The 26,792-nt window shown below is 42.2% G+C and overlaps 1 protein-coding gene across 3 annotated transcripts in view; it reads left to right on the top strand.

Moving 5' to 3' along the window:
• MGMT (O-6-methylguanine-DNA methyltransferase) overlaps window positions 1–26,792 on the top strand; it is a 625,576-nt gene that overhangs the window by 46,184 nt on the left and 552,600 nt on the right. For all 3 annotated transcript variants that reach the window (XM_089669522.1, XM_089669514.1, XM_089669506.1), the window contains exon 2: window positions 20,750–20,790. The gene's annotated coding sequence lies outside the window, so the exon portion shown is untranslated. The remainder of the gene's footprint in view (window positions 1–20,749; window positions 20,791–26,792) is intronic.

Here is a 26,792-nt window from a genome sequence, read left to right as displayed (position 1 = left end):
ATTGGTGTTGAGACAATTGTGTGAATATTCACTTCAGTTTTCCAATGATGGGAAAAGCCAGTTCCTGTTCCCTTTGCATAACCAATCACACACAGATGAAATGAGTAAACCGAAATTTGCTTTTCACATAATTGGATAAGTAAGGCCTTATGCACACTGACACTTTGAGGTGTTCTACGTAAATTACGGATCTGTTTCCACTCCAGGGAGAGAGACAGCTGCAGTGTTCAGCCACCCGTAGTAATGAATTGCTGTACATGGGTATACGTTGGGTTTGCATAAACTCACAAATGGGCATAAATCCATGAGCATTTTTTTGCACACATATAAAAAAACTTCATTTTTGGACATCATATTTCTTATAACACTCAGAAGGTTATGTATTTTTTTGAAAGCAGTGGCCCTGTAGAATAAAATGACAGTAGTTGCATTTTTCATGTAGCATGATATTTGTGCAATTCGTTATCATATTTTCCAGAAAAAATAAAATAAAATGAATTTAGTGCACGCAAACACAATATTATACCTTTAAAAGCCTTTACTGCTCGTCATATGTATCACAGTAATAGGTGCAGCGCTAATAAATATATGGATATATTATATATACTGTATAATACAATATCAGCAAGTGCAAAATGAATATCACTTAATGGTGATTATTAGTGACTGAACAGTTCAAAGTGATAAAATTGTGTGGATCCTGAGGGATCACAATTTCAGGTGCACGGATGTCTTGGTCCAGAAGTGATAGGTGATGTGACTCGAATGAATGAAATACGCACTCACCAGAAGTGCGTTTAAAATACGCAATATGAAATCCTGCATCAAGCAATGAGAAGGTCATCTGTTTCCAGGTCAGATCACATCATAAATCACCATCCAGGTACATCAGCGTGTAGGATTCCCTGGTCCGTTAGCATGTATCACCCTCTAGGATCATCTATTGTTGTATGGGCACTGCGAATGAAGGCACTCACACGGAGAGCCCAAAAAGAGACCACATAGCGTGATACTGTATAAAGTACCTTTATTCCAAATAATGGGTACAATCAATAAGATAAAAAGAAAGGTACTGACCATGTGTTCCAGATTGCCACCTATGGTGGTCAGATGTCCAGTTGCTGTAGCCCCTGACGCGTTTCGTGCGATGCACATAGTCATAGGGAGAAAGGGCTTACAGCAGGGACATCCATTACAGTGCTATTTTTATTTTAAAAAATAGCACTGTAATGGATGTCCCTGCTGTAAGCCCTTTCTCCCTATGACATCTGACCACCATAGGTGGCAATCTGGAACACATGGTCAGTACCTTTCTTTTTATCTTATTGATTGTACCCATTATTTGGAATAAAGGTACTTTATACAGTATCACGCTATGTGGTCTCTTTTTGGGCTCTCCGTGTGAGTGCCTTCATTCGCAGTGCCCATACAACAATAGATGATCCTAGAGGGTGATACATGCTAACGGACCAGGGAATCCTACACGCTGATGTACCTGGATGGTGATTTATGATGTGATCTGACCTGGAAACAGATGACCTTCTCATTGCTTGATGCAGGATTTCATATTGCGTATTTTAAACGCACTTCTGGTGAGTGCGTATTTCATTCATTCGAGTCACATCACCTATCACTTCTGGACCAAGACATCCGTGCACCTGAAATTGTGATCCCTCAGGATCCACACAATTTTATCACTTTGAACTGTTCAGTCACTAATAATCACCATTAAGTGATATTCATTTTGCACTTGCTGATATTGTATTATACAGTATATATAATATATCCATATATTTATTAGCGCTGCACCTATTACTGTGATACATATTATATTGGAGGTTTTTATGGTTACCTTTTTTGGTGTTCTAGCAGCTTGATTTCTATTCTCTATAGCTAAAGGTGGCGCTCGCTTAGCAGCTTTTTACTATTTACTGCTCATCAGTTTAGGGTTAACCGTGGACTATGGTGCTAAAATTCCTTCAGTGCAGCTTCATTCATTCATTGCAGAGGAGATTGAGGAATTGATGTTTGTCAGTCTCCTCCTGCTTGCCATCCTGAAGCCTCTGATGTGGTCCCATGCTCCCAGTTATGCTATGTTCTCACTAGCGTTGTGTGCAGGAGGCAGAGAGGTGTTCGGGAAGTGTTTTTGCTGCTTCCCAAACGCCTCTGCCAATTCTGCACATTACAGCACATGGTGCTGTTCTAACGGGAGCGTTTGCGTCGCGGCAAAACGGATGCCTCTGGTCGAGTCAGGAGGCATTGAAGCCTCCTAATCTAGTCTATGGTGCCGCTCCGCAAATGCCCGGCCGCCGTTTGCGGTGCGGTTGCGACGTGTTTGCGGAGCGGTAACACCATTCAGACTGCATTATAGGCGTTTGTGGGGCGTTTTTAACGCTCGGCAAACGCCTAGCATCCGCCACTAAACCACGCATGCGGTGTTTGCGGAGCGTTAAAAAATGCTCCGCAAACGCCGGACAAACGCTTGCCAAACGCTATAGGGGTGTTTGGCAAGCGTTGGTAAAACAGCCAAGTGTGAACGAGCCCTAAGAGTAATAATTCCTGGAATGGGATTAGCCCTCAATGGGCTTCACTCTTGTTACAGCATTGCAGTGGTCTAAGCCTTGTGAACGTGTGTTAATATGCTTGCCTCAGTGAGTTGGAATTGAGCTGAAATGTACCTGTGCTGTGTACAATTCACATTTGGAGAATGGTTAGCTGTATGTGATATATACTAGGTGGATCCACATTACTTGTCTGGGATGACACATGCATGTACAGCCTAGGGTGCCTTTGAGCCCTCTGGGTAGGAGGCTCTTTGAATCAGACAACATTCATTTACTCAGCATGTGAACTCCAATACAGCAACTTTTCAGTCAGCATTTGGGTTTACTATACAAATTTGCAACAATTTATCACCCTATCACACTATATTTGAGTTTGCCAGGTATTTACTGATGACTGGACAGTGGTTGAGGAAACCATGCCCCCAAAAGGGAGAAAGCAATTATGCATACAGTGTATTCAGATCCCCTTAACTTTTTTAAATTTTATGTTGCAGCCTAATACTACAGTTGGGCTTTATGGCAGAGTGGCTAGATGGAAGCCTGTCCTTGGAGTGTGCAAAAAAGCACCTGAAGGACTCTGACTGTGAGGAACAAGATTCTCTGATCTGATGAAACCAAGATTGAATTGTTTGGCCATCTAGCCGCTCTGCCAAAAAGCCCAGACCAGTGGAGGCCTGCAGTGATGGTTGTCCTTCTGGAACTTTGTCCCATCTCCACAAAGGATCTCTGGAGCGCAGTCAGAGTGACTATCATGTTCTTGGTCACCAGTCTTACTAAGTCCCTTCTCCCATAGTTGCTCAGTTTTGCCGGCCGACTAGCTCTTGGAAGAGTCCTGGTTGTCCTGTCCCTCACATCTTCTATTTGAGAATTATGTAGTTTGCCGTGCTATTGGGAACCTTTAGTGCAGCAGATTTTTTGTATAGCCTTCCCCAGATCTGTGCCTTGCAATAATCCTATTTCTGAGCTCAGCAGGCAGTCCCTTTGACCTCCTGGCTTTTCTTCTGATACCATATGCATTTTCAGTCTTTTATAAAGAGGTGTGTGCCTTTCCAAATCATGTCCAATCAATTTAATTAACCACACGTGGACTCCAATCATGGTGTAGAAACATCTCATCAACGATCAAGAGAAATGGGTGGCATCTAAATTTGAAGTGTTTTTGCAAAGGGTCTGAATATTTATGCCAATGTGACATTTCAGTCTTTTATTTTTAATAAATTCACAGAAATTTCTAAAAACCTGTTTTCACCTTGTGATTATGGGGTGCTGAGTATAGATTGAGAACCAATGAATTTAAACAACTGTGGTATCAGGCTGTAACATAAAAATAAAAAAGTGAAGGGGGTCTGAATACTCTAAATATTACCACCCTCAATTGTAGTGATCAATATCGGCGCATTATATATATATAACACATTAAATCCTATTTATCAATTCCAGTGCATAATTTTCTGTCTTCATTCACATTCCTGCAATGCAAGCATAATGTTCACAAAATTAAATTAAAAAATAAAATCAGAAAAAATATATGTAAATATATGTGACTTCAAACTATAGTGCCCAAAATGATATACACCATAAATAATAAGTCCCGTGAAAAATAAATAAATAAATGACTGAATAAATGAAAGTCCAAAAAATCTTCCACAATGTGAGTTCTCTTTAACTGAGATTCCAAGTGAAAAAATATAGCATTGAACCGCGTGCTGTGTCCGTCATACACCCCCCTCTCCGGTGTGCACTCACCAGAACATAGCCTTTAATCAGCCTTATCACATAGATTTCAAATGTTGAGACCAAGAGGTTCCTCCAAGAATCACCCATGATATGAATGGTTGCCAGGATCATAATAAATACTCTTCTCCACAGATACAGTGGGGATCGAAAGTTTGGGCACCCCAGCTAAAAATTTGTATTAATGTGCATAAAGAAGCCAAGGAAAGATGGAAAAATCTCCAAAAGGCATCACATTACAGATTAGACATTCTTATAATATGTCAACAAAAGTTAGATTTTATTTCCATCATTTACACTTTCAAAATAACAGAAAACAAAAAAATGGCGTCTGCAAAAGTTTGGGCACCCTGCAGAGTTAATATCTTGTACTGCCCCCTTTGGCAAGTATCACAGCTTGTAAACGCTTTTTGTAGCCAGCCAAGAGTCTTTCAATTCTTGTTTGAGGTATCTTTGCCCATTCTTCCTTACAAAAGTCTTCCAGTTCTTTGAGATTTCTGGGCTGTCTGTCACGCACTGCTCTTTTAAGGTCTATCCATAGATTTTCAATTATGTTGAGGTCAGGAGATTGTGAAGGCCATGGCAAAACCTTCAGTTTATGCCTCTTGATGTAATCCCCTGTGGATTTTGAGGTGTGTTTAGGATCATTATCCATTTGTAGAAGTCATCCTCTCTTCAACTTCAGCTTTTTCACAGATGGCATCAAGTTACCATTCAAAATTTGCTGAAATTTTATTGAATCCATTTTTCCTTCTACTCGTGAGATGTTCCCTGTGCCACTGGCTGCAACACAACCCCAAAGCATGATTGATCCAACCCCATGCTTAACAGTTGGACAGAGGTTCTTTTCATTAAATTCTGTGCCCCTTCTTCTCCAAACGTACCTTTGCTCATTCCGGCCAAAAAGTTCAATTTTAACCTCATCGGTCCACAGAACTTGTTTCCAAAATGCATCAGGCTTGTCTATATGTTCATTTGCAAAGTTCAAACGATGATTTTTGTGGTGAGGACATAGAAGAGGTTTTCTTCTGATGACTCTTCCATGAAGACCATATTTGTACAAGTATCTCTTTATAGTGGAATAGTGTACCACAACTCCAGTGTCTGCCAGATCTTTCTGGAGGGATCGTGCAGGCAAACGTGGGTTTTGAATTGTTTTTCTCACAATCCTGCGAGCTGTTCTGTCTGATATTTTTCTTGGTCTTCCAGATCTTGCTTTAACTTCCACTGTTCCTGATGACTGCCATTTTTTAATTACATTCCGAACAGAGGATATTGACATCTGAAAACGCTTTGCTATCTTCTTATAGCCTTCTCCAGCTTTGTGAGCGTCAACTATTTTCAGTTTCAGTTTTCTAGACAACTGCTTAGAAGAACCCATGTTGCTGATTGTTGGAGCAAGGTCAGATGAGTCTGGGCATTTAAAACCTTTGAGATTGACATAACCTGGTCTTCCCAGAAGATGATTGAGAACAATCCATGACACTGGCAGGTCTCAGCTTGGAAAAGGGGGCAGTGCATGCTATAAATTCTGCAGGGTGCCCAAACTTTTGCAGATGCCATTTTTTTGTTTTCTGTTATTTTGAAAGTGTAAATGATGGAAATAAAATCTAACTTTTGTTGACATATTATAAGAATGTCTAATCTGTAATTTGATGCCTTTTGGAGATTTTTCCATCTTTCCTTGGCTTCATTATGCACATTAATACAAATTTTTAGCTGAGGTGCCCAAACTTTCGATCCCCACTGTACATAGAGAGAAAAAAATTTGCTCCAATCGTGTATTACCCAAAGTAAACAACTTTAATAAGCCAAATAATGCAATTAAAGCAATTAAAATTTCAATAAGCCTTTAAAATATAGCCTTTTAGTGAGTCAGATGCCGCATGGTACTCTCACCACCTCTGGATATACCAGACAAAACGCCGTCACGTCACTTCCGGTCCCCCGCACCGTCACACTCTGAATACTGTCTGAATGCACCATACTGGATATGTATCTGTAACTCATACAAGTAAAATTCATGGAATAGATGGACAACTGGTACTGTGTTCCCACACCAGTACGAGTCCATCAAACTTTATATGACGAGATCCCTATCCAGAAGGGATATTTATTGGATTATAATTTCCATTATTTTCACATGGATATGTAGGAGCAGAATACAGTATATGGAGAGAAATGGCGTTTATTTAAATGTCTTGGTTAAGTGTTTTTAAATAGTGCCTTTTTGGTCCATTCATTATAAATAACTGTTTAGTATTTAACATTTCACATTGGCATGTTATAGCTGTTGGCATTCTTGTATGGATATTTAATTATATGGCTTAGGGGCGTTGAACCCAGGCCATGTTTTTCTTCTTTTTTGGTCTACATTGTTATACCAAGTGATTCCATCACCTTATTGATATATTGAGAAACCTGGAGGAACTTCTGCTGAGTTTCTTGTTAAAAATGAAACAAAAAACTATGGTACCTAAAATTCTCCTTAGACAACGCTTTTAAAAGCCTTTTCCTCATATGTGTGGCACAACTTACTTGTTGCTATTAAACATGTCCAGTAAAAAAAATTAAAAAATCAAATTTCTTCATAAATTTAGGCCAAAATGTATGCTGCTGCATGTCTTTGCTACAAAAAATTTTTACTACTTGTAAATTAATTGGTTTACATGAAAGTTATAACATTTACAAATGGGTATATACTGGGATTTTTTTTTTTTTTTAGTAATGACGGTGATCAGCAACTTATAGCAGGACTGCGGCGAGCATTCTGACACTGGGGGGAACTGACTTGGTGTCACTGACATCCCCAGTGACACCAATACAGGGATCAGTGCTAGAAAAAAAAAAAAAGCAGTGACACTGTACTAATGGTACTGGGCAGGACAGGGTTAACATCTGGGGTGATCAAAGGGTTAACTGTGTTCTGTGTGCTGTGCATGAGCTGACAGGGAGGAGAACTGTTTTGTTTACAAACAGTTCTCCTCCTTGTCGGAGATGCTCGGCATTCAACAGGCGCTGGCAAGTAATCACCAGCCAGGACTCGGTGATTGACAGCCGTGGCCGCAAATGGCAGCGCGGGTAGGGTGCGCATGCCCCCTACCTGGAAATGCAAAATCACGTGTACTGTATATATACGTGATTTTGCACACCCATGCCCCCGTAGCAGTTTTTCTGCTCTAGGACGGTCGGGAAGCTGTGTGTGTTTAGAATTATTTTGAGAGCGTTTCATTTTTTATTTTTTTAAAGTGGAAGTAAACCCACGTCTGTATCTTTTACCTGCAGGTAAGCTTATAATAAAAGTTTACCTGTAGGTGAAATTAATATCTCCTAAACGTGCATCATTTAAGAGAGATTCCCTTTTTTTTGACAGCCGGTGCATGCTCTCTGAAGGAACAGCATACCCGTGCCATTCCTTCAGAACACTGTCGAGGCCCGAGACTCCCGGGCGCATGTGCGGCTCGGCCAATTAGACAGCAAGAGGGTCACCTGAAAGGAAGACCGGGTGAAGATGGAAGCCTCTGCAGTGCACCACTGAAGGACTTCATGGAGCCGTTCAAATCGGTGCGACTACAACTTTGCAGTGCCACACCGATTTGGAAAAAAGTGTTCCTGCGCTTTTTTTTGCAACTTGCATAAACATTTGTGCATGAAGTCACACAGATGGTATCCATGTTGCACTTGAATTCACACTGACATGCGGCTTTGAAATCGGGCAACTTCAAGTGAAGTCGCCCGATTTCAAAGTCGCATTCAGTGTGAAACAGGACTTAACCTTGTACCTAGCCCTAATTAGCCATTATCTCCTTCCTACTCCGCCCATTGTTCTGAACTATCTCCCTCCCAACACATGTATACTGACATGCAGACATTGAAGAAATATACTATGGATACCTCAAATAATTAAAAAAATACATCCCTAAACATTCTGTTTATGAACAAACTCACATTTTACTTAATAAAAAGTATTTATTTCTTTCAATCCACCAACACTCAAACATGTTTTTTCTAATTGCCTAGAAACAAAACAAGTTTTTAGTTTTTTTTCCAGGTGTGTACACATTTTTTCCCTCTTCTACACTGGTCAGGGTTTTGCAGTGTGTCTGTCCTCTTTTGTATAACTCCAACTTGATTTGCCCTGTACACCAATAGGTACACTTGTTCTAGTTGTCTTAATAGGAAGCACTTCAGACCATCGCAAATAGTCATTATACCCATAGTGAAGCCTCACATGGCCCTGTTCTCACTCTGGTTATCAAGGGTGATGCTCTAATTTGGCTGTATGTGGACAAGTTGGTATTCAAAGCCCCAGCAGAGAAAAAAAAAAACTTTTATCTCATGCTAAATAAGAAATGTTCAAATTTTCTATCGTCAACAATTTGCATAATATCTGTCGGTGTTGCCACGCCTGTTCAGTTGCAGTCTTTTCAGGTTAAACTTTTATTTGCAAAGCACAATTTTCTGTATGATTTTGAATCCAATTAGAAGGCCAAGGACTTTCATGGACTGTAGCAACGTTGTCAGTAGTAAGTGCTGAAGTTAATTGAATGCTGTAAGATAATAGAAACTGTTCTTGAGGAAGACACACTCAGAAATGTGAACTTTTAATTGTCAGATAAAACAAAAAAACATCCTATTGATCTGAACACCGTGAAAGCTTCAAAATGCATACAGGTTGGCTACTAAAGACCTGCTAAGCTCCATAAACTGACCATATAACATGACCTGAAGGCATGGAACAATTGAAAATTAGGTTTGTATGTGGCCATTGTCCCTCTTTTGTGGTGTGCTCCCTGCCTTTTGTCCATATCTTGCGATGGAGGTGGAAGGTACCCATTCAAACTTTCCAGGGTGATAGGTTTTGGAATGGACATTGAGTTCGTCTGATTACAAAGGAAGGGAGTTTTGACATGTTAGTTGGTCAACTTTAATGATTTTAAGATTTTCTCATTTCAGAAACAGTCCTTTTTCCATTAGGCTGAAGTTCACATCAGAATATTACAGACACAACTTCTCTCACTTTCCTGCATTATATCTGACTGACCAGAGTAAGGCTAGCCTTTCACACATATATGCAGATTTCTCTGTCCACACTGAACAGCATGGATGGAGGAATCACCACTTGCTGGCTATTGTATTCAAGCAATATACTGTATATCTGATCAGAAGCAGCAGCTGTTTGACCAGAGTAAGATAGAGTAATTTTCCTGGCTGTGCAGAGATGTGTGAATTACAAGACTGGCTGAACAGTGTTTTGATATTTTTGGCAAGAAGAGCATTTCTGAGTTTTTTAGTCTGGAGCTTTTCCAGTAACTTATCCCTTGGTAAAGCTGTGTTTTGGTAGAAGATAACAGGCCTCTGGGATGCATGGATGGATGGGGGCACGACTGCTGTTAGTATACATAGCCATCCTCATTGATCAGTGCAATGTGGGAATGATGGTGCTGCATGTGATACATTATATGCTAGTCACAGAAAATGACTGTATGACAGATGCATGTATCCTTCACTGCTCCTTTTTCATGCAGCATATCCTTTTGAAAGGGTTATTTTGTCATTCACGTGGAAATGTTGATAAACTAATGGGCTATGAAATGCGGGCACTTTATATTATTTGCATACAGTCTCTGAGGAGGGATGAGGCAAGCATAATGTGAGCAAAAATCTCTCCTGCCATTTCAGAGGTAGTAGAGTTTCCTTTTCCTACCTTCTTATGTACTAGCATTTAAATGCAAGGCACGGCTTCTCTTAAAAGGCTTTAGCCAGTTCCACAGCTTGCTCATTCATGAAAAGTGGTGCCCAGGAAACCTCAAGCGTTATCCATCGCAGCTTTCTGCGTCCTAAAGTAGACTTCTCATTAAAAATCACACTTTATATAAAACACGTCAGAATTGCCAAATCACATTGTTCTCTTGAGGGAAAAAGATGCTCCTACCATGCCTTAAATGAAAATACAATGCTGCCCTAAGCTACTTTTTATAACCTGAAGGTTAGGCAATGGCCACATGGTTTCTCTGTCATTGTGGGTGTTTCATTTTCTGACCAGTAAACTGTACATATTTCAGTTTATAGTGTGTGCCATTCCCCATAGTGGTGGGGTAGACCTGTAGCTTAGCCCTGGTTCACAGCGAATGCGGCTTTGAAATTATGCTACTTCACTTGAAGTTGCCCGATTTCAAAGCCGCTGGTCAGTGTGAATTCAAGTGCAACATGGATTCCATCTGTGTGCCTTCATGCACAAATGTTTATGCAAGTTGCAAAAAACAGTGCAGGAACACTTTTTTCCAAATCGGTGTGGCACTGCAAAGTTGGAGTCGCACCAATTTGAACGGCTCCATGAAGCCCTCCAGTTGCACACTGCAGAGGCTTCCATCTTCACCCGGTCTTCCTTTCAGGTGACCCTCTTGCTGTCTAATTGGCCGAGCCGCACATGCGCGTGGGAGTCTCGGGCCTCGACAGTGTTCTGAAGGAATGGCATGGGTATGCTGTTCCTTCAGAGCGCATGCGCCGGCTGTCAAAAAAAGCAAATCTCTCTTAAATGATGCACGTTTAGGTGACCCTCTTGCTGTCTGATTGGCCCGAGGTGCAGCTTTTCTGTCATCTGCGCGACTTCATACACACATGTAAGAGTAGATGAGATGTAAGTCACACATGAAATCACCACAAATCGTGCAGGAACCTTTTTTTCAAAATCGGTGCAGCACTGCAAAGTTGGAGTCGCACCAATTTGAACAACTCCATGAAGCCCTTCAGTTGCACACTGCAGAGGCTTCCATCTTCACCCGGTCTTCCTTTCAGGTGACCCTCTTGCTGTCTGATTGGCCCGAGGTGCAGCTTTCCTGTCATCTGCGCAACTTCATGCACACATGTAAGAGTAGATGAGATGTAATGAAAATCACCAAAAATAGTGCAGGAACCTTTTTTTCAAAATCGGTGCAGCACTGCAAAGTTGGAGCCTGTCAAATTTTGAACTGTCAAATCGCATGACAAATCGCATTGGTGTGAACGAGGGCTTTGAAGTAGCACTGTAGGCAAAACTTTTTTTTTCTACTTTGAATAAAGTAACACCCCGGTCACATCAAGCCCGACTTTGAAATCGAGCGACTTACAGTTCAGGCACACCATTTCAAAGTCGAGGGACATAACATTTTCTGGAGCGATTTGCAAGACAGCTGACACAGATGTCTATTGAAATCGCACCAAAAGTAATGCACTTTAGAAATTGGTGTGGCTCCGACCAAGTTGGGACCGCACCATTATGACTGCTGTAATTTCGGACAATAGGGTGTGACTTGGCATGCGATTTTCAAGTCGCATGGCATGCAAATTGCATGCCAAGTTGCACCCGGTGCGATCGGGGTTTTAGGGAGGATTATAGGATTATAGCACCTGTCAGATTTTTTTCTTTTTGGCCTGGATCCCATTGGGGAGATTTACCTGCACTTCGTGTCCCATAGCCAAAACAGAAAGTGAGAGGAAATCCCTGCAAATTATGGGAATCCTTTTTTGGCCTTCCAAGTCACTTGAACTAGTGTCCCCGTGGGAACATTTCCCCCTATTACTTTTTCTGTGGACCACCCAAAATTTTGGGATTTTCCTTTACTTTTTACTTTCAATGATATTGGTAAACAGGACAAATAGAGAGGGTGAATCTACCTAATGGGGGCACAGACAGCTTTGAAAACTGACAGGTGTTCTAACCCCTCTCCACTCTATCCCGAACATACAAAAAACGTTTTGCCCTTAGTTATGCTTTAAAGGCAAAATCTGCCCAAAGCTGATATTTTATTGATGATGGAAATCAGGGTGGATTTGATTTAAATCAAACTGATTTAAATCACGATTTAAATCACTAGTCAGTAAGGCTTGATTTAAATCCTAGTTTTCTACATAAAGACTAATTCTTGCTGGTATAACTTTAATATGCAAGTAGATGAAGATTTTTAGAATAACAACTTTTCATATTAGTTTTTTTATCCCCAGTTTAATAGGTTAATCATTCATATTTGGACAACTTTTCTGTTGTACTTAGGAAGGAGAAAAATAATCATTACCTTAATAATAACAATTTAATAGATTTATTCAACTGAAACAATAACATTCCAGCATATGTTATTTGCCTAAACAAACATCCATGTTTGGCAACTAATTTGGCTAAACAAAATATATATATTTTAAGAAACTTAGACTGTCAGCCCCTTCCTCCTCACACTAATGCAGGCCATAGATGGGTCGAAAATCGGCCGATTTTTCGGCCGAAAATAAAATCGGCCGATTTTTGGATCGTTAGTGGGCTATTTGGTCGGTCATTTTTCGGTATTTTGGCCGTTTTTTTTTTCTGTAAAGTTGGAAAAAAATCGTCCGATTTTGCCGATCGGCCGATTTTCGCGGCAATTAGTGGGCAAATCGGCCGATTTTTTGCTGATAAAAAATCTGCGCATGAGCAGTGACCTGCAAGAGGAAGACAAAAAGAAGAAAAAGAAGAAGAGGATGAAGAAGAAGAGGAAGAAGAAGAGGATGAAGAAGAGGAAGAAGAAGAGGATGAAGAAGAGGAAGAAGAAGATGAGGATGAAGAAGAAGAAGAGGATGAGGAAGAATAAGAAGAGGATGAAGAAGAAGAAGAAGAGGATGAGGATGAAGAAGAAGAGGATGAGGAAGAAGAAGAAGAGGATGAGGATGAAGAAGAAGAGGATGAAGAAGAAGAGGATGAGGATGAAGAAGAGGATGAGGAGGAAGAAGAAGAGGATGAGGATGAAGATGAAGAAGAAGAGGATGATGAAGAAGAAGAGGAGGAGGATGTTGAAGAAGAAGATGATGATGATGTAGAAGAAGAAGAGGATGAAGAAGAAGAGGATGAGGATGAAGAAGAAGAAGAGGATGAGGAAGAAGAAGAAGAGGAGGAGGATGAGGATGAAGAAGAAGTGGATGAGGATGAGGAAGAAGAAGAGGAGGATAAGGATGAAGAAGAGGATGAGGATGAAGAAGAAGAAGAGGATGAGGATGAAGAAGACGAGGATGAGGAAGAAGAAGGAGAAGAAGAAGAGGATGAGGATGTAGAAGAAGAAGAAGATGAGGATGAAGAAGAAGAGGATGAGGAAGAAGAAGAAGCAGAAGAAGAAGAGGATGAGGAAGAAGAAGAAGAAGAAGAGGATGAGGAAGAAGAAGAAGAAGAGGATGATGAAGAAGAAGAGGATGAGGATGAAGAAGAGGATGATGATGAAGAAGAAGAAGAGGATGAGGATGATGAAGAAGAAGAAGAGGATGAGGGTGAAGAAGAAGAAGAGGATGAGGATGATGAAGAAGAAGAAGAAGTAGGATGAAAATAAGAAGAATTCCAGCCCAGCAAAAAGTGTCTCTGCAGAGAGCTCCGCTATTTCTGACAGTTCTCTGACAGTTCTTTGACATTTACAGCGGTTGCAACAATGTATCTATTTGTTTCCGAATAAAAACATCTGTATCCTAAATGGAAACAAATAGATACAATGTTTCAACTGCTGTAAATGTGAAGGAACTGTCAGAGAACTGTCAGAAATAGCGGAGCTCTCTGCAGGGACACTTTTTGCCGGCTGTAGAAGGGATGAAAATCGGCCGATTTTTTTTACCATTGATGGTAACGTCGGCCGCTTGAACGACCGAATTTTCGTTTTTTAAAAGAAAAATCTGCCGTTTTTCTCCCCATCTATGGCCTGCATTAGTTTCACTTTCTTCTTGTGCAGATCTATTCCACTCCAAACAATCAGAAAAATATTGTTTCGATTCTATTCACTGAACTTCTTGAAATTTAGCACTGAAGGGGTTGATTCTGTATTCATAGGTTTGTAGAAGTTAGGATGAAGGTCTTTTTCTTAACTCTGTTCATGTTATAACATTTTTGCTGTGAAGAAGAGGCTGTGATCTCCGCTGAGTCAAATTCAGTTTTGAGAACTGCAAAGTAAACCAATCATCTGTGATAATATCTTGTAGGCAGAGAAACTGCCCAATAATCTTACAAAAACCTCTGGAAGAGCATGACATTGTGAATGGATTCATGGAATTTATTTACCAAAAAAATTAAACATATACAGCCTTATTCTACATAATTAAAAAACTAATCTTTATTTCATGATGGAATAACCTTTGGATGGTAATATATTTTCCTCAAAAAGCATTTTATTCAAAAAAATCCGATTTAAATCAAAAAAATCCGATTTTTTAAATTTTTTTAAAAAAATCATTGATTTTTATATACGCTGATGGAAATTAATGTTTTGAATTGCTCACAAGAGTTCTAATGTACTGTTTAATCACTGTGATGTAATCTAAATAGGAAACCAGTGGCTGCTCCCTTATTGCAACTGGTGAGTAGACATGGCACTTAGAGGGGAAAAGACAACTCTATCAGAGTCCATGCAAATTATAGGAAGCCAATGAGTGATTTGAGCCTCTAACCAAAACTGTAATATCAGACTTACAACACTCCAGCTTCACACAGATTTATAATTAGGTCTCTGAGAGCACTTCATTCTCGTCAGACCTACTATTGCATTATAGCTGACGCTGGCCTTTAAACCCCTTTCACATGGGTACTCTCCATCTCATCTAAGCAGGGGATCCTAGACTGATCCTCTGCTGAGTCACATTAGAATGGAAATAAATGTTGCATATCTGACATCTGTGTCTGTTCCAGATTTTTTCCCTCCATCTTGTGATGGAGATAAAGAGGACCCATGTAAATCCTAAGTGTGGTAGGATGTAATAAGACAGGCTTCTGCCTAAATCTCTCCAGTGGACCTGGACACAAACTTTGTACTTTTAGTCCTGACAAACCTGAATGAACCTAGATGTAGGCAGATATATAGTAGATGGATGCATGTCTTCTTACATCCGGTCACCAATAGGGATACAAGGCAGTCTGTTTTTGATGCATGTAGTCATGGGTCAAAAATGACTTAGTGCCTGTGTTAAAGGGGCATTATAGAAGAGCTGGGGTTAGCAACCCATCAATCGCGATTTACCTGTCAATTGCAGGCAGGTGATGAGTAGTTGGCATCCCTTGGTTGCTGACACTGGAACCTGGAGAAGAGGGGCAGTTGTGGCAGCATTTAGTAGTACCGATGGGCTATATTTTCCTACCTTCAGCAGCTGAATACCAGCAATGCCCACTTCTCCTCCTCTCCTCCCTCTGTCATTTAGCTGCTGTAGGGAGGAATATACAGCCCATCAATTCTAATAAATGCCGCTCCTCCTCTCAATCCAGGTTCATCTTCCTTGTCTTGTCCAAACCCTTGTATGCTCCCCTGCTGCCCCCCCGCCCCCCCCTGAAGTGCTGCTGGGTTCCCCTCCTCACCTCTCTCCCGCCAACTGCTGCAGGGGATGTGTTATGATTGAGAGTGGGGAAGGGACCAGTAAATGTGTAATTTATCGGACCCTTCTTTTTCTGAATGAACACGGTCAGTGATCAGTACTGATCTCTGACTTTGTTCATTCACTACTGAGGCATAGTAAACTGTATTTAGTAAAATGAACAGGAAGCTGCTCAGCACAGAGCACTTCCCATTCACTGTCCAGTGCAGCTGAGGCTGCAGATAAAAGGATTTGGTAATGTTTCCTCAGTTCCTTTCTTTGTCTCAAAAGTGAGACATCAGGGTTCTTTTCAGACCCTTGATATTTCACTCAAGCTCCCCAATGGGGCTCCTAAAAAATTGTAAAAAAATATTGTAAAATATAGTTTAAAAAAATAATACAATAAATTACTGACACTCTCCACTGCGCTACTGACACCAACCTCTGCCCTACTGTCACCGTCCATTGCCCTATGGATGCCATCCACTGAGACACCGTCATCTGCCCTACTGACATTGTCCACTGCTCTTTCTTCAATTTAAATGGGAACATGTGTGTTCCAGTGCATTCTTGGTGTGTTTCGGTGCGTTTTTTGATGCGTTTTACCTTGTTCCAGTACAGTGTTGTGCATGAAAAATGTAGCCTGTTCTACTTTCTGTTTCTGCATCCGGAACGCATTGGAACTGCCAGCACTGATGTGAGCTATGACATTGACAACCATATAACCTACTTTCAGCGTTTTGGATGCAGAAAAAAAGCAACTTTAACGCATGTAGTGTGAACTGGCCCTTAAGGGTAGGCAGTTTATATTTTTACAGAGATATTTGATTTATTATATTTTTCTAAATTTTCCTTACTATTTAGTTAGGCCTTGCTAGTTAAATTCTTTAACCACCTCCCGCCCACCATATCGTCCAATGATGGGAACAAGGTGGTCCTCTCGTTCTGGGAGGACGTCATATGACGTCCTCCCATTCTCACTGCGCATGCGCGACTCAGGGAGCGCGCAGTGCGGTGATCGGCGGTGCACTGTGTCCCTCAGACACAGCGGATCACCGATCTACGGAAAGAGCCGAAGATGTCGGCTCGATCATGTGATCATCTGTGTCCAATCACAGCTGATCACATGTAAACAGGGAAATGCCGGTTATCGGCATTTCTCTCCTCTCTAGCTGTCACGCTGACAGCTTGAGAGGAGAGGAGAGCTGGAAATCAGCATTCCGCGGAGGGGACATGTACACTGATCATCAGGGCACTGATGATCAGTGTGCCCTGATGATCCGTGTGGCCCCAGAAGTGCCACCTGTCAGTGTCAATCAGTGCCAGCTGTCAGTGCTGAACGGTGCCAGCTGTCAGTGCTGAACAGTGCCACGTGCCAGTGCCCATCAGTGCCACATCAATGCCACATATCAGTGTACTTCAATGCCACATATCAGTGCCCAACTGAGCTGCCTTCAAGTGTCACCCATCAGTGCCACTTATCGATGCCAATCAGTGGCACCTATCAGTGCTGCCAATCAGTACTGCCTATCAGTGCCAGTCAGTGCTGCCCATCAGTGCTGCCTTTCAATGCCCATCAGTGATGCCTGTCAATGCCCATCAGTGCCACCTACCAGTGCCTCCTCATCAGTGCCCATCAGTGCCACCTATCAGTGTCCATCAGTGCAGCCTATCAGTGCCCATCACTGCAGCCTCATTAGCGCACTTCAGTGAAGGAGAAAAATCACCTATTTACAAAATTTTATAACAAAAACTAAGAAAAAAATTTTTTTAAAAATGTTCAGTGGTTTTTGGTTTGTTTAAGAAAAAATAAAAAAACCCAGAGGTGATTAAATACCACCAAAATAAAGCTCTATCTGTCACAAAAAAATGATAAAAATTTCATATGGGTACAGTGTTGCATGACCGCACAATTGTCATTCAAATTGTGACAGCGCTGAAAGCTGGAAATTGGCCTGGGCAGGAAGGGGGTATAAGTGCCCGGTAGGCTAGCGGTTAAAAAAAGAAAAGCGTTTGAACCTTGGTGATCTTTATTCTCTTTTATGTTCAAGTAGATCTCCACCTCTTAAAGGTTGCCTACACCCGTAGTAGCGCTGTATTCCTGTGCACAAGTGAAAATGTCCTGAAGCATTTCTAGTGTAGAATCAATGTGAAGCCCCACCCGTGCATGGTAACTGGTCAAGGAGGTAGGAACATGCAGATATGTGCCCATCTGTTATATTATTCAGGGAAACATCTTGCATCAGGGGACATGAGTATTTTTTTCCCCTCTCGTCTTTCAGGCTCCTCCCCACCTGAGGAAACACCTCTATCCTAAATAAAAATACTGAAACTCCCCTCCGACCTCAGTTTTGGGTGTTTCCTCCGGTGGGGAGACATCTTTAGGAGGCCTCTCCAGGTGCTGTCAGGGGACAGCGGTGCCTGGGGTCCGGAACCTGTAAGAGCAGCGTGGGGTGAAAGCCGGAGAGCCAGCTGCTATCCCCCAGGGAAGGCTGCGGTGGCAGGGCTGCGGTCTCTGGGGGACAGAGAAAAGTGGCACTAACCTGTCGGCCGCCCTCGGCCCCCTTCCGGAGAGTTGCAGGAGCCGGGGCGTCCTCGGTGAGGTCTGGAGAGGATCGGGGAGGAGTCCAGCTCCTCCCATACGTGCCGGCTTTGGAGCGCGCCGGGCCGGATGATGGGAGATGTCATTTCTGGTGGAGGGGGCGGGGCTTCTCCCAGGGTCGTGGCTTCCGCTTCCAGCCGCGGCCCTATACACCGTGGACGGCGGAAAGATGGCGGTGCAGTTCAGTACGAAAGCCTGTAGGGACAGGCGTTACCGCAGAAGAGGCGACCACCCTCCAGACAGATATCCGGAGCAGAGGCACCGGGACCAGGCAAGGCCAGCACCAGCCAGACTCAGGTAGGCTTTAAGTGTGTTTCTGGAATCCCCATTAGCAAAAGAGGCATTGGTCATTAGGTTCTTTAGGGCTCTGACAAGACAGAGACCGGCTGGAAGTAGACCTTTTCCAAAATGGGACTTGGCAAAAGTACTTTAAAGTGTTAATGGAGCCAACGTTTGAGCCCCTAGGTTTCTGCTCCCTTAGGGCCCTCACGTCTAAAACGGTATTTTTGGTGGCAATCACCACAGCGAGAAGGGTGAGTGAGCTGGAAGCTCTGTCTATCAGAGCGCCATATTTGCAATTTTTTTCGGATAGGGTGGTATTCAGGACGGACCTATCCTTTGTTCCCAAAGTGGCTTTAGATTTTCATAGGGGACAGGATATCGTTTTACCTTGGTTTTACCCTAATCCCTCGGGGGAAAGAGAAGAAAAATTTCACTCGTTGGATGTAAGAAGGTGTGTACTCCTTTACCAAGATAGGACTAAGGAATTTTGTAGTACAAATTCATTTTTTATTTCTTTTGCGGGGGCCAGAAAAGGGCAAAAAGCCTCCAGGCGCACAGTGGCTAGATGGTTGAGACTAACAATAGAGCAGGCATATCGGGCCGAGGGTCTAGAGGTCCCAAAGGGAATCAGGGCTCATTCTACACGGGCCATGGCGGGCACACAAGCGGAACAGGTAGGGGCCTCCCCGGGACAGATCTGTAGGGCCACAACTTGGTCCAGTTACGGGATGTTTGTTAGGCATTACAGACTTGACCTGGTCTCGGTGCAAGAGCAGGCCTTCGAACGTAAGGTGCTGCAAGCAGTGGGCCCGCCCTAGGGGTGAGTACTTGCTTATCCTCTCAAGGTGCTGTCCTGAAAGACGAGAGGGGAAAATCATAGTTACACTTATGGTAACGCCTTTTCCAGTAGTCTTTCAGGACAGCACCGGTTACCCACCCTCTGTTGTATAATAATTATGAGAGATGTCTTATGGTATTTTTGGTGTCTCATATTATGTCTCCCCAGGTGACCGGAGGTACTATTCCAAGAACTGAGGTCGGAAGGGGAGTGACAGTATTTTTATTCAGGGTGGAGGTGTTTCCTCAGGTGGGGAGGAGCCGAGGTCTCTCAAGGTGCTGTCCTGAAAGACTACTGGAAAACACTTACCGTAAGTGTAACTTTGATTTTTTTTCTGGTTTATATCTACAACATGTGTTGGAGAAGTGTTTTAAGTTCAAAGCTTTTGAATTCCCTTAAATGCTTTTTGCAGTTTTCAATACATAGAATTTTTATTACAACTAAAGCCCATTTACACTTCTGCACTGTGTTGCAATACAATAAAGAATGTGCTGTGTGCCATGTACATGGTGTTAAAGCAGTTCATTTTGAACATACTGCCAGTGCACTTTTTTTTTTCGCCATAGCATATCTACCACCGCATATGCTTTGTGGTGCGCTGTAATGTGGTTGTTTTGCTACTTTATTAGTGTATTGGGGTGCTATTCTAAATTAATGGCCACACTCCCCTGTATACACATTGCCAAAATGCATAGATCTAAATTCTCCCTTAATGTTTAGCAGACTTTTATTGGCATGCTAGTGTAGGGCTCTTCCACAGTTTCAAAAACTGATGGTTTTTAATTGTTTGGGGATTGCAGCATGAGTAGAGGGAAATATGGGACAATGTGATTTTAAAAACGTGGGACACTCTGTCATATGAAGTAAAATTACTCTGAAAAATATCATGAGTACTTTGGAGAAGAATCAGGTTATTTGATCACATTGCAGCAATTCTCATTTAAGAAATGGAAAAGACTTCTGGAGAAGGGCTTTATCTTCTGTATTAATGTCCTGCATTGATGCTGTTTACTTATATGTGTGATGTATTTTTCTCTAGTACATCGTAAAGTAGAACCTTATCCTGAAGATCAGAGTTCTGCAGACGGTGTGATGAGAGTGCACTTCAACAAGCTTTATCTGTTGATTATGATTCATTACAGATGATAGATGACCCACTGAACTTTAAAATTCCTGTGTTGCTCAAGAAAAAATAAAAAAGTAGACCTTTTATATCCTTTTGATATTACCTGATGTGGAGCCTATAGCCCTAATCATAAAAATACAGGGTGCATCACATTACACAGAAATGATAACATTGAATGTTCTGTGTGTGACAACTTGCTGTTCTTATCTGCCTTTAACAGCATTCATATTTTTTCAGTATACAATATATACATTTTATTTATTTTTCCTCTTCTTTTGCAGGGGAAGTTCATTCACACTCTCTGTTCACCAAGACTTTGAAAGTAAGTTTGTGAGAACATTTCAGGCATTTTTAGATGTATTGTGGAATGAGTTGTTCAAGAGTTCACTGTACAAGATTCGGAATTCCTCACAGTCAGTTTTTTTTTTTTAAATGAACTTGACATGATTAATGGCTCTGACAGTACTGGTAAGGCCTCCCGCACACTGGGCATATAGCCATGATGCATAAGGCTCCAGCATTTAGCTGCAGCTGGAGGGCACAGGCACACCATCCAGCTCCGCTGCCGGCAGCCTGTCAAACTCTAAGAGTCTGATAGCTGCTGCGGCTGAATGGGGCTTATCGAGGTACTCAGCAGTACTTCATGTAAGTCAGTATGCACCCAGAGTTGAATGTCCAAAACGCAGCCTGCTTTCATTCTAGGCATTCATCCCTGGGCACAAAATGCCCTAAACATAGTGTACATACCGCTAGGTGCACCATCCAACCGCAGCAACTCTGTTAAAGTTTTACATGGTATACAAAAAGTGCAGTGTAAAAAAAGCGAGATGTACTGTAAGTAAATATCCACCCACTGTGCAGTACCAACCCCTTCAGGGATCAGCAAGACATGCTGGCCATTTTATAAATAGTTATAAATTAGGTAGCCCCCAAGGAAGTATAGGGAATCGCCAATATATCAACAATATAGAACCATCTATGAGCAAAAACCATCTGTCCAGCCCAATAATTGTGTAGGTCAAGTAACTCCATGCCCCTTTGACCCAATAGTTCTTGAAGTGCTCATGATCTTGATCAAAAAAAGGGTAAATATTTCCAGTCCTCTATTTTATGTTTGAGAGTGGTGCATAAGGGGAGAAGGTTCAGAGCTAAATATTCAGAGACCTTAGCAGAGATTCGCACACCTAGATAAGTTATACTACACACCCACCTCCAGCTAGTGATCAGAATCCACCTTCACCTGAGACTTGGAATCTATTGGGAGAATATGGGTTTTAACCCAATTAACTCTAAACCCTGGGTATATTGCAAACCTATCCAGGGTCCCAAAAACCTCCAAGTAAAAAGGGACCCGAGTCATTCAGTAACAGGAGTAAATCATCTGCATTTAAGGCTAAACACTCCCAGATAACTCCTACTTCCAAGACCCCCACTGCAGGCTATGGCCAACATCTCCATCCATAAGTGCAAAAAGGTCTAAATCCCATATGATGTAAAACTGCACTCCTACATCCCCTATCAACTGAATTGAACAATTTCTCTAAATCTAAGAGCAACACCACCCTTGCATCAGAATTGTCATGATCTATCTGTAGCTGGTTGAAAAGCCAAGAAGGTTGGTGTCCGTGGACTTTTGGTGCATAAACCCAGGCTGGTCTACTTTATGTTTACCAAGGAAAACCTAGTTGCAAGTACTTTAGCTATCAGAGCCTATAGGAAAAGCATTCAAGGGGATCCTTGCCAGGTTTAAGTAGCAATACCGTGGGCGCTTCCAGACAAACAGTACTCATAACGAGACTGTAGTTTAGGGGCCAAATCTTCAATTTGGGATTTTTACCATTCCACCAGAAAACCATTCAGGCCCAGAGATTTATCAGCTGGAAAAGACCTGATGGCCTGCTTGATCAATTCCACAGAAATATCAGCATAAAACAAAGACCAGTCAGCCTCTGACAGCAAGGGGATTGGAAACAAAGAAAGAAGAGCTACTAAAGCTCCCTCGCTGTAGGAGGGACAGGCACATACAACTGACTGTAATACTGTACATAGGTATCAAGAATAGCATTATGGTCTGTGGTATGGGAGCCTTGAACCTTCTTAATACAGGTGATATTGGTTTGTGCTCCTTGATCCTATACAAGAAGAGCCAAACATTTACCATTTTTATCACCTTGCTCGGACAGAGACTCGGCCATTCTTGAAATTTGAGTAGGATTGGTGATATGCAAACCATACTAGCGCCTATTTTCCAATACATTGATAGGTGAACTCAGAGAGGGAAGAAGCATGAGTTTGTTTGCATCTACTCTCCTTCATTTAAAGCCATTGAGTGGTTAAATTGTGGTCTGTGTGAACTGCCTTGATAGTTGAAATATATTCTCCCCACATAAATACTTTGAAAGCAAATAGGACAAATTGTCAGCCCAAAAGCACTTAAAGGAGGAAGCCACAGTCTCCTCCCCAGCCACCCAGGAGCAAGCCTCCATACACCTCCTCAAGTCTGTATAGGGAGCCCTATCTCAACAAATAACAGGGTAAGACCCGATATGCCCCTAGTAAGATAAGATGTATCCTGTATCATTTGCAGAAAAGGAGCATTGGCAAAAACAAACTCAGTCCTAGTTGAGGTACTATGGGTTTTAGGCAAATGATAGATCCTAATACCAGGATTTTTCCATAGTCCTATCTCAAAGAGGTGGCTGAGGCCCAGGACGACCAATCTAAATTGGAGGGCCTAGAGGGATTGGAAATATCTAAAGCACTATCCAAAATGCTATCATATCCACCAGCTAGGAGGAGAGGAATTTGCATGAAGGATGCCAATTTTTCCATCAGTTCATAAAGTGGTTTGGCTGAAATCAGGGAGGCAGATAAACATTTATCAACACCATGTGGAAGGTGTGAAGATCCACCTCCAAATATTTAGCCCCTGGGTAGTACAAGGTACAGCCTTGCTAGTGAGAATAGATGCAACCCTCGTATAGGAGGCCTTGGTAGCACGAAGTGCCTGTAAAATTTAAGGGTGTAGCATAGCCAGTACCCTATTGCTATTCAAATAGGTCTCCTGCAGGAAAACCACATGTAGTCTAAGAGGTTTCAAGTACTGGAACACCAGTGCTCGCTTATCTTTCAAGTCCCTGACATTTCAAGAGACAAAATGTACCCTGTTACTCATGATAGAATGTTAAAAAGGGAATAAACAGCAGCAGCTGCATAGAATAATGATCCTCCTTTGTAGCATGATGACAAGATAGATTTAAAATGATCATACATGTCTACCCATTGATATACGAAAGGTAAGTATGCTGAACAAGGGAAATAACTAGAAAACTATCTCCATAAAAACTCCCTCCTGCTATGCTATGTAACAAGTACAGAACAAAAATACAGTATGTAATTTAAACACGTAAATTTACTAACAAAATATAGGAGTGCAACAGCACCAAGTAAAAGTCTTAACTGTCCTTGATGACTTCATGCAGTTGTCTGGGGGCTCATTCTTACAGGAATTCATGCCTCAGATGACCTCCAGCTCTTGGGGAGGGGGAGTCTATAGAAACAGGAAGCAGAAGGGACACATATATAAACACAGCTATGAAGGCCATGGCCGGTAGGAGTGTAAACATATAAATCTGGATGCATAAGCCTTTCCGCTCAAAGTAAGGCACAAAAACCTTATCCTGAATTAAAAAGGAAGGGATTTAAATTCGACTATGGGCTTCGAGTCACAGCAGTATTCAAAAGGAGATTATCTAACTTGGCATACTCAGAGGATATCAAGCCACTTGGTCGCTTCTTCTGGCACATCGAAGAATTTAACAGACCCCTGATGTTTAACACGGAGACTGTTAGGGTAAAGCATACTGTACTGAAGACCCCTTTATCATAGCCTCTGACATAGTTCAGTAAAGGACAGATGGGGCTTCTATGTCTCTGCTGAGAAATCAGGAAATAGCATGATTTTTGTTATCTCATAAACCAAGTCCTGATGTTTTCTTGCGTCTGCCAGGATCATGTCTCAATCTCTAAAGTTCATAAATCTCAAGAGGAAAGATCTCGGTAGGGGGCGTTTACCCATAGGGACTCTGTGTGCATGTTCCAACACATACGTGGTTGGCATAACGGGCATATCAAGTAATTGTTTGAAGAAGAATTCAGTAAAGATGGTTGGGTGCATGTCCTCTGCGCCTTCCGGCAGACCAACAACTAGGACATTGTTTTGGCGCTGTTGGTTCTCAGCATCATCCACCTTACTCACCAATGTGTGGATCAGCGCCTGTAAATCAGAAAGTTGAGATGCGTGCGAACCAGCTAAGTCTTCCACTGTAACAATACACTCCTCTGCCTCCTTTAGGCACTCCCTGATCTTGTTCAGGTCATGGCTGGTGAGAGTGCATTCTGAGGCAAGATGGTCCATCCTCAACATGAGTAGGCTTCAGTGGCATCTAGAATGGGTTTGGTGTTTTCCTCCAAGTTGGGGTCAGAAGCCGCTGGTGAAAATGGAGCAGGAGGGTGAAGCAATGAGCTCTGTGCGGGCAGAGAGGCTGATGTTCCACTTCTCCATAAGCGGAGAATATTTGCTTCCCGGCGTACTAGCAGGGAGAATGGCGGATGCAGCGCACTTGGCCTGCCTTTGCGGCGGTCTCTGGGGCCATGGGTCTTTAGAGAGCTTCCCCTTGCCTTTCGCCGACATGAAAACGTGTGGCAGGTTGTGTCCACACTGATAGAAGGCAAGAGTGGGATAGGAGAGCTCTGTAGCAGCAGATAAATCCAATGTAAGTATGCAAATTTATAATCTCTGGAGTTCAGTTTTGAATTAATATGTATGACAGTTGTGTTACTGTGTGTGACTTTTTGTAAACACAAATCTTTCATAGTATCAATGTCAATGATCGCACACGACAGAATTAAGAATATATAGAAAAACAAAAAGCTGAGCTAGTATGGCACAGCAATACATCAACGTTCCACATATTTCTGAAGCCCCACATTAAAGTCATATATATCTAAGTACAGAACACGTTCTTCTAGAGCTGTGCTACTCAATGCTCTAGGATTGTGCAGCAGGAAAAAAAATGCCACAAACCTAAACATTACACAATCTCTGCGGCTTTTGATATGGGTGACCATCCCCTCCTCCTCAAAAAACTCCACTCTCTTGGCCTCCGAGACTCTGCTCTCTCCTGGTTCTCCTTCTGCCTATTGCAGCGCTCCTTCAGCGTTACCTATAATGCTGCCTCCTCCTCTTCACTCCCTCTCTCTGTAGGGGTCCCTCAAGGTTCTGTCCTTGGACCCCTTCTCTTCTCCATCTACACCTCCTCCCTTGGTCACTTGATAAACTCCCATGGCTTTAAGTACCATCTCTATGCTGATGACACACAAATCTATCTTTCTACCCCTCACCTCACCCCTTCAGTTTCCTCTACTAAGTGACTTATCTGCATTGATGTCACTCCACTTCCTCAAACTCAATCTTTCCAAAACTGAGCTCTTAGTATTCCCCCCAGCCCGTGCCCCCTCCCCTGACTTCTCCATCAAGATCAATAACACAGTCATCAGTCCCTCCCCCCATACCAGGGTACTAGGTGTAGTCCTAGACTACCATCTGTCCTTTCAGTCCCAAATCCTATCACTGTCCAAATCTTGTAGACTTCACCTCTGCAACAACTCCAAGATACGGTCGTTCCTAACCTCGGAAACCGCTAAGCAACTTATTCACTCCCTTGTTATATCTCGCCTTGACTATTGTAACTCCCTCCTCAATGGCCTACCTCATCGCAGGCTATCTCCTCTTCAGTCTATCATGAATGCTGCTGCCAGACTCATCCACCTTACTAACCATTCTATATCTACTTTAGATTGTACGCTCCTTGAGGGTTAGGGACTGATGTGAATGTACAATATATATGTAAAGCGCTGCATAAATTGACAGCGCTATATCAGTACCTGAAATAAATAATAAATAAATATCTGCCACCCCTCTCTGCCAATCCCTCCACTGGCTTCCCATTGCCCAACGGATAAAATTCAAAACATTAACAATAACGTATAAAGCCATTTATAACTCTGCCCCAAATTACATCATCGATCTTGTCTCTAAATATCACCCAAACCGTACTCTCCGCTCCTCGCAAGACCTCCTGCTCTCTAGCTCCCTTGTCTCCTCCTCCCATGCTCGTCTCCATGACTGCTCCAGAGCTTCTCCCATCCTCTGGAACTCTCTACCCCAATTTATCAGACTATCAACTAGTCTGCTCACTTTTAGGCGATCTCTGAAAACCTATCTCTTCAGGGAAGCCTATTCTGCTAATATTGGAATCTTCT

Source organism: Staurois parvus, unplaced genomic scaffold (assembly GCF_062004578.1).
Source record: "Staurois parvus isolate SC_StPar_1 unplaced genomic scaffold, SC_StPar_1.0 ptg000009l, whole genome shotgun sequence".
Lineage (NCBI taxonomy): Eukaryota > Metazoa > Chordata > Amphibia > Anura > Ranidae > Staurois > Staurois parvus.
This window is presented reverse-complemented; position numbering and strand designations above follow the sequence as displayed.